The sequence below is a fragment of the Maylandia zebra genome, linkage group LG7, assembly GCF_041146795.1.
Source record: "Maylandia zebra isolate NMK-2024a linkage group LG7, Mzebra_GT3a, whole genome shotgun sequence".
Taxonomy (NCBI): Eukaryota; Metazoa; Chordata; class Actinopteri; order Cichliformes; family Cichlidae; genus Maylandia; species Maylandia zebra.
In genome coordinates, this window is record NC_135173.1 from 5,525,494 (window position 1) to 5,537,038 (window position 11,545).

An 11,545-nucleotide genomic window follows, 5' to 3' on the forward strand; every position below is an offset into this window, starting at 1 on the left:
AGGCATTAATGTTCTCCAAAGAGCTTGTGCTGACAGAGAGTTTCTAGCAGCCTTCATTTCTGATGAACATTTTCCTTTCTGCTTGGGTGTCAGAGGTCTCAGTATATCATTACAAGTGGAAAATGTATGTACATCTAGCAATGATACATCCATTAACCAATACATTATCATCCTCTGCTCTCAGACCTTGCGTGTCCTTGTGTGCTCTTCAGGATGTTAAAAAGCTTGGTTATACCATGTGCCGAGAGCTGCAGTGTGTCTATCACTCCAACACAGGATAAACGGCTAAACTATAGACTGTAATAATATAATATAATATAATGAAGAGAAACGGTACAGCACCCCCATCCCCCCTTCTTTTTTCCAACTGGGGCAATGCCTGTGGCATTTAACAGAGGAAAAAGAAGAAGTCTGTATGAATTCCACTGAGGTCACACCCTTGATGTTTTTCTGCAAATTTGCAAAAAGAAAGAAAATCACACTTTACAGTTTTCAAGAAGATAACGTATGGGTAAAAAAATTTATTTGTCGATTCCAGTATGGCAGATAAGGAAAACTACTGATAGAAATAATAATATCTGAACACATCATTACATTAATAAAAACTTTAAAATGTCATATGCATGTTTTTTCTTTTTTCCCTTTATTTTTACTTTTTCCTCTTCATTGTATGTCCTGTTCTTCTCTGTCTAGTTCCTAAAAAACAGATACTGAGCAAAGGCCCATTTACAGCTCATTGATTTTACCAGGTACCACTTTTGTCTTCAGAACGAAATCATTCTTTGCAGCATAGATTCAAAAAGTTGCTAAAATTTTAGTCTATAATGAGATGCTAACACCTCACAGTTGATGCAGATTTTTCTGTTTCACATCAATGATGCAAACTGTCCCTTTCAACCAAATCCCAAACATGCTCTATTGAACTGAGATGTGGTTGCTGTGGAGGCCATCTGAGTAAAGCGAACTTACTGTCATGCTCAGAGAAGCAGTTTGAGTTTGATTTGATTTATGTGGAATGGTGCGTTCAGAGACAGAGACCAGTCAGTCACTTGAAAGTTTCTCTTTTTGGAGGAGTTAAAGTTCAGCAGGTCATCTTGATCATGTCTACATCGCTAAATGCATTTAGTTGCTACCATATAATTAGCTATTGTGGATACACTGTGTTTTTGGGACATTTTTTACATTTTCATGCTAATTCTGCTATTGCTATAAAGGATCTGAAAAAAAAATCACTGCTGATGATTACTTAATTAAAAAGTAGTTTAGAAAGTAGCACATGAAAAAGTGAGGGGATTGCACAATGAGATGAGAGTAACTCAAAAGAGAAAAAAAAAAGCAAATGTGAAAATATTGCTACAAAAGTTAAAGAAAGTTGGAAGAAAATTAGAAGTCCAGAAAGCAGTGGGAGTCTGGAGAGTCTAACAGAGACGAGAATATTTAAATATCCAAACCAGTCCAAAAGGCAGCAGGTGGGCACAGATAGCGTTGGTGCAGTGTGAGTTCAGGGTAAAAAAGAATTCGTCTGTTGTGAAAACAGAAGCGCTTTAAAGGAGCACTGGTGGGAAGGCATTGGTGAAAAAACAGAGCCGATTTCAGCTAAATGATCCAGTCTTGATGAAGATGAGATGATGAGATGATTCTGATGACTGAAAGATGATGACTAAGTTAACTGAGAAAATGTTCTTTAGTTGCAGTCCTGCTCATATTGGCTGAAAGTTGAAGAGTGAGTTTAAAAAAAAACAAGAATGGTGGTATGAGAAATAAGGTGAGAAAGTTTGTTGTCGAGATGATCTTACTTCTGTAAAACTGGCGGCCTCCTCCTGCTCATCTGTTTCAGTGATCTTTTATTATTGAATGGATTTGCATTGATTGCTCTACACAACAAGACCTTGATTTGACATCTATATTGATTCTACACTACATCCGTACCTATGGCCAGTTTAGATTATGTAATTAAACTATGAAAGGTAGTTGGAGGAAACCACATAGGTGCAGGGAGAGCATGTAAACTCAGTAAACTCCACACAGAAAGACGCCAGCTAACGAGGGGATTTGAACTCAGATCATCTCTGCTGTGAGACAACAGTAACAACCATGGCACCATGTAGTGGTCATGCATCAATGCATCAATTCATCCACCCAGTTTTGCATTCCTAGTGATGCCCCCCACCCCCCATCTTCTTTTCTGCTTAATTTATCAGAAGCACAAGATCCTTAAAGTCCACCTGATTTTTCATTGGATTCCCTCTAAGGATGCTCTGTGCTTTTTATCCTGCCTGGCTAATTTCTTTTTTTCGTCCTATGTTTTTGCTTTTTGAAGGCATCTCCCTTTTGTTTTCACTTCCTTTGCCTCTTATGAAATAAATCCAGGGAGGTGGACTGGTCTGAGTGGTCGGCAGAGTAGATCTTCCTCTCATCTCTAGAGACGGGGCCCGCTAAGACCTCAGACATCTGCTTCACTGATGATAGTTACTGACTTCAATTTTCTGAGAATGAATCTTTAGAGATTTTGTCTTCCTGCTAGATAGGAAAAAAACAGTAAAAAGTGCTTCTTGTAAAACTGCTAAAAACAAAACATGACCTCAGGAAGAACACACTGAGAATATGAGACCATTCTTATTTAATTGTAAAATTTAATATTGTTGCAAGACCAACACTTTAGATTTCTTATGTTATGACTAAACTACATAAGCTACAGATAATCAATTATGTCCAAAATATATTCTTTTTTTTTACATTTCTGAGGAAGGTATAAACTCAAGCCACTTTCAAACTTATGACAGTTCTTCCTCTCTATCTGGCAGATGATCAGTGTGTCGAGGTTTGCAGAAATAGCACCCAAACACAGGACTCACAGACAGGCAAGAACAAACTAAAACCAACCTTTATTTGGCAGGAAACCAAATTACATAACACAAAGTCTGCAAATAGAAGCATAAACCACACTGTGGCTGAAGAGGAGACTGAAACTACATGTACACAAGATGTAATTTGGGATCACAAACCATAATCCCCTGGAAACACCTGGAGTAAAAAGACACAGCTGAAGTTTACTTGGAAAATGACAGGAAGGAAGTAAAAATGGACACAAGACACAAAAGACCAGCAGATATCAAAATAAAACAGGAAGTAAGACACAATTAAACAAGGGAATCACTAACTGAAAGGAAACTAACTGAAAACAAACTCCACAAAATCTTCAGTAACCAAAAACTAACAAGAACTGAAGACTCAACATACAAAGCAATATAGAGATCAACTTAATATAGATCAACTTTGGGTGCTAACAAAGAATAAAGAACTCATGAAGAACACAAACACAGATGGTCAAACGACCTTTGAGCTCACAAAAAACTAAAACAACCGGGTCAGAGACCAAGGGACCATGACATGTTGGACGGAGACATTTGGATGCACCATTGAAGAGCTGTGTTTGTTTTGTTTACTGACTCATGCAAGAAAATGACAGGAGTCAAAAATAAAGCACAAACTATAAATGGATTAGTTTTACAAGAAGACTACCACACAGACACTTCATAACCTGCCAGAATGTGACAGATGCTGGAATTAGAGTTGCATTTAAAAAGATATATACAAATGAATAAAACTATACCTATGTTGAGCATGTAGACTCACTAGAAAACGTGACACAAACCATTCCCACTTTACAGAGCTATCCTTTGGAACCAGGCTTGAACACAAATTTTGCTGTAGATTCATGTTTGTTTGTGGCTTTGCAAACGTGTGTTCCCTGTCTATGGCTCCATATCTCTACTGGTGTGTTTATTCAAAGATCATAATAATGCCAGAGAGTATGTTCTTTCAAAACAGAAGTTGTGTCTTGGCAAATGACGCAAGCCTATTTTTACACTCAGCGAAGACGGATGCGATTTCTGCCTTCTGCATCAAGCTTCGTATTTGCGCCCATCTGTGTTAGCTAGTTAACCTTCGGGTGCAGTGGAGTTGCACTGGTGTGTTTGGCATTAGAATGGGGTGCAGAGCAACAACTAGATCGGCCAAAATTATATTGAAAACTTGCAGAGATATACAGTGATTCACATTTGTGAATGGCACAGTTTGGCTCATGATTGTCTTTCAGGCGAAGTTTGCTGCTTAAAACTCCTACCTGTGAGTTTTAGGAGCAGGGAAACTATACAGTGTCTGTGCTGAAATTTACTTTAATGATTTTATGCAATGTCAGAAGTTAAATTTTGGAACTGTTTCTTGTTTAATGGGTTTTAAACAAGCTCATCCTTGAAGCTTGGTATAATACAGAAATATTTTATTGCAAATTTTGACTGCTTGTCATGGAAATACTCTTTGAGGTACAGCGGGGAGCACTTAAGTGTGATTGTTTGGTTTTGAGAGAAAGAGATAGAATGAAGGAGAGGCAGACATAGAGAGCCCTATTGGCATTATTTCCCTCTAATCCTCTTTGTGCTACACCTGGCTGGCATATTAATGATGGCGAAATGACCTAGATTTCTTTCTAAGCACATTCATACTCAAAAACACAAAAACAGGATGATTCAGTTGGTTGAATTTTATTTTGTGTGATTTTTCTGTCAGCACTGAATTCCTGGAAAGCACCAAGATACACATTCACTCTTGATAAAAGATGGACTCTAAGACTAAGAAAGTCACTCCGGTTTCAGCTGTCGGAGCTTCTTCAGTGACTACATAATGAAAGAAGTTGGTACTTTTAAAAAGAAGCTACGATATTCAGCACATCAAAGATCACATTGATGATGTCCTTTGATATTGCGTGCCCTCTCCTCAGATAAACCGTTCACGACTAAGAGCACTGAAGAATTCACACTTTGATACATTCACCGCTAACGTAACACTGACAGCAGAGCTATTTTTACAGTTTCTGTATTTAGATTCTTCACTTGTTCACATGGGATTGTAGCTTGCTCTTTAATTCACTGCAGCAGTGCTCCACAACTGACAAAAATCTTTGTGGAAAGATAGAGGGTGGACTTGTGTGGGCGTTTAGGTCTATTTAACTTTTTGCAGAAGCAATCAGAGAGAACACTGCTGTTGCCGCTTAATATGGCAACAGCTCTATCTATGTGAAGGCCCCTCTGAGCCGCACATCTCTGGAGACAACTCATTTGGAGACAACGGTATTTGGATGGCTGCAGAAGACAGCTGCAGAGTGCTTGCGTCCATCTTCTGTGCAGCGACTCAATGTAAAAATTAAAGTCGAGTTTTAAATGACAACTTTTCCATTATTTTGCATTTATATTCTGAGGGCACACATCTGTTTCTGTGCATCTGTTGTAAAGGAAGATTCAATATTTATCAAAATGATATAAATAAGTGAATAATCAAAGCTGAACTGAAATATAGAAAACAAATTTTCACTCAAATATTTTGCTCAAAGGATTTTGATCTCCTGTTTCCTCCTCATCCTTTCACTTGACCTCTCCTCATACCCTGTTTCCTCTTTTACTCATCTATAAACATGGAAGAATGTTATTCCCTCCACCTCCCTCTCTGGAAATAAATTCAATAGGACACAGAGGAGCAGAAAGAAATGCCAATCCGCACCTGTTTTGGGGGGGAAGAAGCTGAGGCACAGAGGGCAGCCAGAACTGATCCGGAGGGATGCAGGAGGCAAAACCTGTTAATCCCTGTGACATTTTAGCTTAGACCTCTCATCAAAGCCTGTGGGCTGCTGTGCTGCCCAGGAAAAAACGAAGGTTGGACGACAACAAGGCGGGGTGTTTGTGAGAGACTGAAGGAGATGAAGGTTGAAGGACGGGTGGACAGACAGGCAGGCAGGCCGACAGATGTGCAGAGACAGTCAAAGATAGACAAGCAGATGTTGGGTGAGTGCGAAGAAAGAAATTCCTAAAAAGCTGCAGTTCCTGGTTTAGTAGAATTGCTGATTAAAACTATGGCACCCTTGACAAAGAGGCTGGTTTCTCCTCATTTGCTCGTCTGTGTCACGTTTTCTTTGTTCAAATTGCAAACATCATCATATTCTGAGATAATGCCCTCTGCATACCAAGCTCCTGGTGATGTTGTACCCTGTGGTTCAGTTTTCTCTAACTTCAGTGCTAAATTAGTGCCTCACAGCCTACTGGGCCTTGACTCTTCCCCATGGGCATGGTTTCTGCAATACCGTACAAAACAGCAGCATACCTACCTCTATCTGTCCCCACCTTGAACATACCCTCTCTGTCCATATCATTGCACTGCACACCAGCTCATCTGCCTCCAGGATTCATGGAGATCCCTGCAGGGTGGGACTGGGTGCCAAATGTTCCTGCAGAAGTAAAATCACTGCAAGTTAAATTCAAAACAGAAATCACAAACGTGAAACCTGACCGACTGCATGTTTCAGATCATTTTAAACCGTTTACTAAGCCAGTCTACACCTTCTTCTTTGTGTTAGTCGTCACTAAATGAAGCTACATGTGCTGTGTGACAATTTGTTCACTTGTAATATGTGTTAAAAAAGTGAAGGTCCCTTGCTGCTCATTGGATGCTTGCCTGATCTTGGATGAAAAAGAAAGAACGGAAGAACAGACAAACAGGGGATTATAGCACAAAAGAGACCGGTTTTTACTTCAAGCCTCACAAAAATGAGTCAGATGATCAAATGTAATGAAGAATGTCCCTCAGAAGGCCTATGATAATCTCCTGCATCCAAATGGGAAAAGGAAAAAAAGGAAGCACAGGAAACTACTTGATTACATACTTCGGGTGACTTTCAAACCCCGTGTGTGCGCGTGATGAAATACCTTCAATGTTCACTGCAACAGTCCAAGCAAGGTGAACGCTGTGAAGTTTTTGTTTCGGCGTGAATGATGTCTGACTGGGGTCATTCACTCATTTCAATACAGCCCAGGTGAATACCTAAACATTTCATTTACGCTCAGTGTTTGCTCTGAAGATTACATTATTAATCCACAGAGACAGGGGATTATGGTTTGTGATCCAACTGATTCAGAAGGGACAGTCAGGACAAACTAAATTGAGGTCATAATATGATAGGACAGATTTTGTGTCCTTTGATCTCTATCTAGATTCATAATGGCATCAGCGTCTTACTATAGCTGCAGCTGTTTGACTGGAACTACATCTTGCTGGGAATAAACAACATGTTTAATGTATTTTGTCATTCAAAAGGGCGACTTGTTCTCTAGAGGTTTATGCGAGGCTCCTTTTATTTCATATATCACATGTGTACACGCCTTGTTCTTTCACACCCACAGATATTGTCACTTAGACATCTTCTGCAGGCTGTGTGGGTGTGAGCAGACCGACAGCTCCCCCAACCCTTTCTTTGATACCACCTGCCAGACTGAGATGGTTTTATACCTTTTTATCATTCCCACCATCCCAGTGCCAAGCTAACTCAACATGGTATGTACCGTAGGAAATAATCACTATTGCAGAAGAAGCTACTTTTAGCTGCTGCCTTATTCACAAGGGTTTGCCACAGCAGGTAGCTCCACATATTTGATTTGCCAGATTTATTTATTTTTTTTTACATCCTTTCTGATACAACCCCCAAGGGATTTGTGTCTACTTCCACAGATGAACTGGTTGATAGGTATATGTGTAACTCACTACACTATAGAGCCACTAAATAATGAACACAGCATTGTGTTTAAGTCTAGCAGTGGATCCAAAAAGACAGCAAGATGCTTCGTTTTCAGTTTGGTTTAGTTTCCAGAAAGAGTTTTGTTATTGCAGTTTAGATTTTCTTTTCTTTTATGAGTTATAGTTTTGATTTAATGGATGTTTTCATTTTTATTTGTTTAAAAAAAACCCACAAGAGCAGTATTTAAAAATTTCTGAGGTATTAAAAGACAAAAACATCTTTCTGAAGGCAGCTGAGTCCCAGCCACCAGTACGTATACACACCAAAGCCTCCTCCTCTGCCAGTTGTGTTGACCAAACTGACAAAACCCAAAACTATAGAACGGGGGTGTCAAAGGTAAGGGTCTAGAATCGGCCCAGCAAAGACTCCAATCTGATCCACTGGAAAGCTGAAAAATGTGAAGGAGGACATAAATATTTGGACGTTTAACGTTTCATTTCCTGCTGATAAAGATCCCGTGGCCATTCAGGCTAAACCGAAGGAATTAAGTAACAGATAAACAATTAAATGGCAAACATGTTCCTGTTTTTCACCACCTACAGAAATTTTGGTTTAAAAAAAACCCATTTTGTGTGAATTAACATAAACTTATACAGTGGGGCAAAAAAGTATTTAGTCAGCCACCGATTGTGCAAGTTCCCCCACTTAAAATGATGACAGAGGTCAGTAATTTGCACCAGAGGTACACTTCAACTGTGAGAGACAGAATGTGAAAAAAAATCCATGAATTCACATGGTAGGATTTGTAAAGAATTTATTCGTAAATTCGGGTGGAAAATAAGTATTTGGTCACCTCAAACAAGGAAAATCTCTGGCTCTCACAGACCTGTAACGTCTTCTGTAAGACGCTTTTCTGTCCCCCACTCGTTACCTGTATGAATGGCACCTGTTTGAACTCATCATCTGTATAAAAGACACCTGTCCACAGCCTCAAACAGTCAGACTCCAAACTCCGCCATGGCCAAGACCAAAGAGCTTTCGAAGGACACCAGGAAAAGTATTGTAGACCTGCACCAGACTGGGAAGAGTGAATCTACAATAGGCAAGCAGCTTGGTGTGAAAAAATCAACTGTGGGAGCAATCATCAGAAAATGGAAGGCATACAAGACCACTGATAATCTCCCTCGATCTGAGGCTCCACGCAAGATCTCATCCCGTGGGGTCAAAATGATCATGAGAACGGTGAGCAAAGATCCCAGAACCACACGGGGGGACCTGGTGAATGACCTGCAGAGAGCTGGGACCAAAGTAACAAAGGTCACCATCAGTAACACACTACAACGGCAGGGAATCAAATCCCGCAGTGCCAGACGTGTTCCGCTGCTGAAGCCAGTGCATGTCTAGGCCCGTCTGAAGTTTGCCAGAGAGCACATGGATGATACAGCAGAGGATTGGGAGAATGTCATGTGGTCATATGAAACCAAAGTAGAACTTTTTGGTATAAACTCAACTCGTCGTATTTGGAGGAAGAAGAATACTGAGTTGCATCCCAAGAACACCATACCTACTGTGAAGCATGGGGGTGGAAACATCATGCTATGGGGCTGTTTTTCTGCCAAGGGGACAGGACGACTGATCCGTGTTAAGGACAGAATGAATGGGGCCATGTATCGTGAGATTTTGAGCCAAAACCTCCTTCCATCAGTGAGAACTTTGAAGATGAAACGAGGCTGGGTCTTCCAACATGACAATGATCCAAAACACACCGCCCGGGCAACAAAGGAGTGGCTCCGTAAGAAGCATTTGAAAGTCCTGGAGTGGCCTAGCCAGTCTCCAGACCTCAACCCCATAGAAAATCTGTGGCGGGAGTTGAAAGTCCGTGTTGCTCGGCGACAGCCCCAAAACATCACTGCTCTCGAGAAGATCTGCATGGAGGAATGGGCCAAAATACCAGCTACTGTGTGTGCAAACCTGGTAAAGACCTATAGTAAACGTTTGACCTCTGTTATTGCCAACAAAGGTTATGTTACAAAGTATTGAGTTGTATTTTTGTTATTGACCAAATACTTATTTTCCACCCTGATTTACGAATAAATTCTTTACAAATCCTACCATGTGGATTCATGGATTTTTTTTTTTTTCACATTCTGTCTCTCACAGTTGAAGTGTACCTCTGGTGCAAATTACTGACCTCTGTCATCATTTTAGGTGGGGGAACTTGCACAATCGGTGGCTGACTAAATACTTTTTTGCCCCACTGTATTTTATAAATACAGAGAGTCTGGGCGTCGAGCTACCAGAACTTTTCTGTAATTTTACACACTTATCATCCAGAAAAACGGAAACATGCTGTTGAAGTTGCACTTCTGTTTCTTATTTTAAAACACTTAAGGGACGTAATGTGTAGTTAAACATCTTTATGCTGACATAAAGGGGAAATGTACTCATTTGCCCACTTAAGAACAGTGTGGGCTGTATGTGCCCCACGGTGTAAAATTAGCTTTGACTGCTATAGAATTCTTCTTCTTTTTGTGCACATTTTCCTTTCATACTGACTTTTTAAGTACACGTAATGGTTTTTGTTTTGAACTATTTTTTAGCTTAACTGCAAAAATATTCCTGTTTCCAATTAGTTTATTGTGAAAACATTTAAAAAACTTTGTATTTTTCTTTACTTACCCTTTTATTTCATTTCAGGATTTTGTTTTTAGTTCACTTTAGGTTTCTCCAGAGTGGCTTTGTGTGTAACTGTTTAGATTTAGTTAAGTTTTTATTAGTTTCAGGTTTAGTTTGAGTCTTTTTAAATGTTACCATATGGAGGGTATTTGTCAGAGGGAAGATTTAGGGAAATCACAATATGCATTACAATGCAAACACAACAGTTTTTAAGGGCAGTCAACTCCAGACAGCCTAATAAATGTACACCAAAGCCTCCCTGGAGCAGGTTATGCTGACAAATTCTACCACGATGATTAAAACTTGAAATTTGAATTCATTGGGCGGGGCCTGCTGTAATAAAAGAACCTCTGAGCACTTTTATTAAGAAAATCTGTAGCTAAACTATTAAATACGACACACAAAAGTATGCACTATGGACTCATAAGATATAAATAATTAGCAGCCCCTCACAGCAACAACAAGTCATGAAACTTTTTCACACATATGCAATCGTTTCTTTTATTTTTATTTCTTAAATTAGTGTTGCGTTCATTATAGTTTCTTTTTATCGTTGACCACTGGGGGGCAGTCAAGCGTGCGTCATGACTGGTGTACAGGGTGTCGCCACACAGCTCACACACAAAGGCTGTCTAGATAATTTGTAAAGATGGCTCACAAGGTTTCCAGCCTCGTAATGACATGACTGAAGTATTTAGTAATTTTCTCACTTCCGCTTCAAGTATTAGGCTTACGATTAATGTTTTAAATCGTAATTCCGACCAAATCATTTTTCTTTGAAACAACGGGGACGTTGTTTCAGTTTAGTTTGGCAAACAAATGAAATTTATCTCCAGTCGAGGAATTAAAATGTGTGCTTTAATCAGAAAAAACGTGCAATGAGTGTTACTGAAACTAATTGATTTAGAAATACATTTTTGAAGGAATTAACAAACCCAACACCAAAATTAGAATAAAATGTGATTTTCCTCCCCTTTTCGGTGTACAGTGGTTTAATTAATCTTCCAAAGGCCATTTGTGCGGTTTCATTTGGCGAGTTATTTCTACATTTCCTGAAAAGCGACTAATCATTGCTCATCTAATTAACATGGGTCCTTGAATTCTGGGGGGGATATGGTAAAACAGGAACGGTGAACAAGTTTCAGGATGGTCGTTCAGCTATTGGATGCTGGATCGTGTGAGTGCCAAGCAACGGCGAAGGCAAACAAGTAGACCCGCCTCCTCTGAGCCCATGGCGTATTTGTAATTGGACAACGGACTTGTCATTCCTCGTCCTCTCAGGTTAGGTTGCTCTGCACCGTAAGATGC